The following is a 5,949-nucleotide window of genomic DNA, read 5'->3' on the forward strand; positions in this document are numbered from 1 at the left end:
TTTATCATGTAATCAAGTTAGTTTTGTGGGTTTGATCCCTAGTATCCACTATGTTCTGAGATTGATGTTGCTATGAGTTTGCTATGCTTAATGCTTGTCACTAGGGCCTGAGTGCCATGATTTCATATCTCAACCTATTATGTTTCCATGAATATATTTGAGTTCTTGATCTTATCTTGCAAGTCTATAGTCACCTATTATGTGTTATGATCCGTTAACCCCGAAGTGACAATAATCGGGACCATTACTGGTGATGACCGTAGTTTGAGGAGTTCATATATTCACTAAGTGCTAATGCTTTGGTCTGGTACTATATTAAAAGGAGGCCTTAATATCCCTTAGTTTCCAATAGGACCCCGCTGCCACGGTACGGTAGGACAAAAGATGTCATGCAAGTTCTTTTCCATAAGCATGTATGACTATATTCGGAATACATGCCTACATTACATTGATGAATTGGAGCTAGTTCTGTGTCACCCTATGTTATAACTATTGCATGAGGAATCGCATCCGGCATAATTCTCCATCACTAATCCAATGCCTACGAGCTTTTCACATATTGTTCTTCGCTTAGTTACTTTTCTGTTGCCACTGTTACAATCACTACAAAACTGCTACTGTTACTTTTGCCACCGTTACCGTTACTTCCATACTACTTTGCTACTAAACACTTTGCTGCAGATATTAAGTTATCCAGGTGTGGTTGAATTCACAACTCAACTCCTAATAATTGAGAATATTCTTTGGCTCCCCTTGTGTCGAATCAATAAATTTGGGTTGAATACTCTACCCTCGAAAACTGTTGCGATCCCCTATACTTGTGGGTTATCAGGGCCCGACCAGTCCCTTTAGTCCCGGTTCGTGCCATGAACCGGGACTACAGAGGTTGTGGCAGGCTGTTTTTAGTTCCACCTTGCTCCCCTAACAGAGTTTTTACCACCTTAAATATGTTACTTCTCAAACTATCACAAGCACTTGGTCTTCATTGAACTCTATGTGTAGAATTTGTGGCCGCAATATGAGTCTTTACCAGTTTCTAAACCGTTGAGGACTCATATTGAAAATTTAGATTGTACACAAAAAGATCATTGATGATCAATGTATTTTTTATGTATATTTTTACATGTTTACGCATAGCAGTCGTGCGTTTCACTATAGCGCGCTACTGCTAAGCCATTCTATCTTCTCTCAACCGGCCGCCCCTCACTCTCTCCTCTCTCCACTCACACTCACACTCACTCGGTCTCCCCCTCAATCCCCCCGTGCCGGTTCTCCCCCGCCGGCCGGCCCTCACTCTCTCCTCTTGCCAAACTTATTACAACTTCAAGCCTTGAGGAAATGGTGTAGACTGCACGGAGCTATATGTCCTTTCTCAACACGCCTGAAGCTAAGGAACGTGCAGGTGAGCATTGCGCCTCTCCTTCATTTATGGCAAAAACTAAGCCTGAAGCTAAGCATGTGCAAAAAAGTAGCGAGGGTTACGGCAAAAACTAAGCCTGAAGCTAAGCAACGTGTAGGTGAGCATTGCGCCTCTCCTTCATTTTTCTAAATTTATTACAACTCCAGACTTTTGTTGCATTCATTATGCACCATTCAAAGCCACGTCATCACCTTTCAACCTTTTATGGCATCATTTGCTATTTTTCATGCATTTACTGATTTGTTTTGAACTAAATGACCCTGAAATTGAAAAGCACTACAAATGAACTCTGAAAAGGCTGAAAGTTGGCATGGTATCATCATTTCACCCACATAGCATGTATAAAAAGTAGAGAGGGTTACTGAGGGAGTCCTGGATTAAGGGGTCCTCGAGTAGATGATTTTTCATATATAAAACTTTTTAATCCGAGTTCGTATGCAAAAGTTATGCCCATTTTACAAATTCCAGAGAGATTTTGCAAATAAAGTCGAAATTCATATTTGTAAATTTTCCCAACAACTAGACCACATATCACATGGGAAACTTATTTTATTTTATTTTTTTGACATTTCCATTATTTTCTTTTATTTTTTTTAACTGAAAAGGCGGTCCAGGGGGGGTTGCATTCGGTGGAATTTTTGGGCAAAGTTAGTAACGGCGCACCGTGGATGTGGTGCGCCATTACTAGTTACTAGTAATGGCGCACCACACCCACGGTGCGCCATTACTAACTTTGAAAAAAAATTGTTAGTAGTGGCGCACTGAGGGTGTGGTGCGCCATTACTAGCTAAAACTAGTAACTAGTAATGGCGCACTGTCCCCTAGTGCGCCATTACTAGTTTTGAAAAAAAAAATTAAAAAATTTGTTAGTAGTGGCGCACCGAGGGTGTGGTGCGCCATTACTAGTTAAACTAGTAATGGCGCGCTATCCCCTGGTGCGCCATTACTAGTTTTGGAAAAAAAATAAAAAAAATGTGTTAGTAGTGGCGCACCGTGGATGTGGTGCGCCATTAGTATTTGGACACTAATGGCGTACCAACACATGGTGCGCCATTAGTATATAGTAGTGGCGCTGCGCCATTAGTGTCCATATTATCTATAGCCCTTTTCCTAGTAGTGAGGGTTTCGAACGAAAACTCATCTGTTAGAAAGGCACTTCATTTTTTATACTTATTACAACTGCACACTTTTTGTAGATTCAGTATGCACCATTCAAAGCCACGTCGTCAGCTTTCAACCCTTTCTGGCTTCATTTGCTATTTTTCATGCATTTACTGATTTTTTTAGCTAAATGACCCTGAAATTGAAAAGCACTACAAATGAACTGTGAAAAGGCTGAAAGTTGGCATGGTATCATCATTTCACCCACATAGCATGTGCAAAAAAGTAGAGAGGGTTACTGAGGGAGTCCTGGATTAAGGGGTCCTCGAGCGTTCGGCCTATTATATTGGACATGGGCCGGACTAATGGGCTGTGAAGATGCGAGGACGAAGACTCTCACCCGTGTCCGGATTGGACTCTCCTTGGCGTGGAAGGCAAGCTTGGCATCTAGATATGAAGATTCCTTTCTCTGTAACCGACTTGGTACAACCCTAGTCCCCTCTGGTGCATATATAAATCCGAGGGCTTAGTCCATAGGGACGATCATAATCATACAGGCTAGAGTTCTAGGGTTTTAGCCATTACGATCTCGTGGTAGATCAACTCTTGTAATACTCATATTCATCAAGATCAATCAAGCAGGAAGTAGGGTGTTACCTCCATAGAGAGGGCCCGAACCTGGGTAAACATCTTTTCCCCTGTCTCCTGTTACCATCGACCTTAGACGCACAATTCGGGACCCCCAACCCGAGATCCGCCGGTTTTGACACCGACGTTGGTGCTTTCAATGAGAATTCCGTTGTGACGTTGAAGACAGGATTGATGGCTCGCCTTGTTATCAAGGACAGCATCACCTCCGGAGGAGCCCTGGCTCCAGGGCAAACCCTTTGGCTAGGCGGCTTTGTCATGACCGCCCAATCGGCCGTTAAGCCGACGATGACTTCTTAGGTCATCGAAAATCACCACCGTGTTAATCCCGAATACTCCAACGGATGGATCCGACGGAGCTATCATCTTTAAACGAACTCCACGATCGCCTCACTGCCTTGGGGGTCGCTACAGACTACGGTCGGATTAGGCTTAAACCCGATCAGAGAGAAATCAAATCTCCGCCGATCACCCACCAGATAGCGGTAATAGAGGATCAAAACAACAACTCACCCGTCGTATTGAGGACGAACTATGTTCAGATTGCTGAGCTCGAAGGGTTGGATACCTGCCCGCTGAGCGACGCGCCCCACTTCTGAACCTAGAATCGGACGATGGGCCCGAAAAATCAGTTGATATCCCGGAGCCCGAGCTATTAAGCTCGGAAGTTTGTCAAACTCTGGATCCCAAATCGGGCCAGGGTCCAGATTTAAATCCACCCATCCACCCAGATACACGCAATCTCATAGACTTACGACAACAGTCTCAGGAAACAGTCCATCACTTTTGGGCTAGATTCCTCCTTGTCACAGACAAGATTAAAGATTGCCATGATGAAGACGCGATCTCAATATTTTGCAACAATTGCACAGACGAAGGAATCCTCAACGCCATCAACCGCCATCGCGTATTACACTTCGCTGACTTGGCAACCATAGTACAGAAGTACTGCGCAATGGAAAGCGCCTGGAAAACTCAGGCAGCTCGGTGGGAACCATCGGTTTCCACTCAACCCCTCGAACAGGCGAAAAGGACGCACCCTCGTGACACGCCCGGCCCAATAGTAAAGAAATATAAGCCCGTTATGGGGCGCGGAACCGTTCTGGAGGGATGGCTCGATGGGCCATGCAAAATACACACAACACCGGATACCATACCAACCCACAGCCTTAGAGCATGTTGGATACTCTGGCAAGTGGCCAAGAGCGGCGAGGATATCCTCACCAAAAACACCCCAGAGCAACACCCCCCAGAAGACGACGACCTCAGAGTATTGACGGTCTTCGAGACCTTCGCTTCAAACAATAGGCGAAAAAGGGCACTCCGCGACCTTGCCAAAGTCTGCCAAATCGCAGCAATAAACCCCTGGAACAACACGACTATAACTTTTAATGCCAGTGACGAACCAAAATTCAGGACAGTCCGGGCACCAGCCGCCTTGGTCCTCAGTCCGATCGTGGATGGCTTTCGGCTCACCAAAGTGCTCATGGATGGCGGCAGCGGACTCAACCTCATCTACGAGGATACACCCAACAAAATGGAAATAGACAGCAGCCGCATCGAGCAGAGTAGCACGACCTTCCGAGGAATTATTCATAGTCGGGAGGCGCGATGCGCGGGAAAAATCACACTCGACGTGGTATTCGGCACGCCGGAAAATTACCGGTCCGAAGAAATAACCTTCCAAATGGCTCCTTCCAGCAGTGGATATCACGCCCTATTGGGGCGAGACGCATTTACACGCTTCCAAGCTGTACCGCATTATGGGTATATGAAGCTCAAGATGCCCATGCCCAATGGTATTATCACTCTTGCCAGTGATCCGGACATAGCACTCTGTGCGGAAAACAAAACCACATCCCTGGCTCTCGAGGCATTGTCTGAAGCACTTGCGGCCGAAGAGTTAACCGCACTAAGCTCCACGGTGGATAGGGACGACGTAATCTTGGACAAGTGACCCAAATCCACCTGCTTGAAACCAGAAGATGAAATCGTCAAATTTGAAGTCCATCCAACAGATCCCAAGAAGACAGCATCCATCGGGGCAAAACTAGAGCCAACGGTCGACGCCGTGCTACGAGAGTTCCTGCGCGAGAACTGGGACATATTCGCCTGTCACCCTTCTGATATGCCAGGAATCCCATGCAGGTTGGCCGAACACAGCCTCAATATATTGAAGGGATATAAACCGGTCAAACAAACACTGGGGTGCTTTTCCGAACCCAAACGTCAAGCTATGGGGGAGGAGCTATCCAAACTAATCGAGGCCGTATTCATTAGAGAAATAAAACACCCAAACCTGGTGATGGTGCCAAAGAAGAATAAATCCTGGCGCATGTGCGTCGATTTCAAAGACCTTAATAAGGCTTGCCCTAAGGATCCCTTTCCCCTCCCCCGCATCGACCAGATTATTGATGCTACCGCAGGACACGACTCACTGTGCTTCCTCAACGCATACTCCGGATACCATCAATTCAAAATGAAGGAGTCCGACCAAGCCGCAACGGCATTCATTATCCCATATTGGCCATTCTGCTTCAACATTATGCCCTTCGGGCTAAAAAACGCAGGGGCCACCTACCAACGCATGATTCAAACATGCCTGGAGAAACAGATCAGCAAGACAGTTGAAGCATATGTGGACGACGTTGTCATCAAAACTAGGCACGTCGAGTCATTGATAGACGATTTACGTCTCACATTCGACAACCTCTATACATATCACATCAAGCTCAATCCGGAAAAATGTGTTTTTGGCGTCCCCGCTGGGAAACTGCTGG

Source organism: Aegilops tauschii, chromosome 7 (assembly GCF_002575655.3).
Source record: "Aegilops tauschii subsp. strangulata cultivar AL8/78 chromosome 7, Aet v6.0, whole genome shotgun sequence".
Lineage (NCBI taxonomy): Eukaryota > Viridiplantae > Streptophyta > Magnoliopsida > Poales > Poaceae > Aegilops > Aegilops tauschii.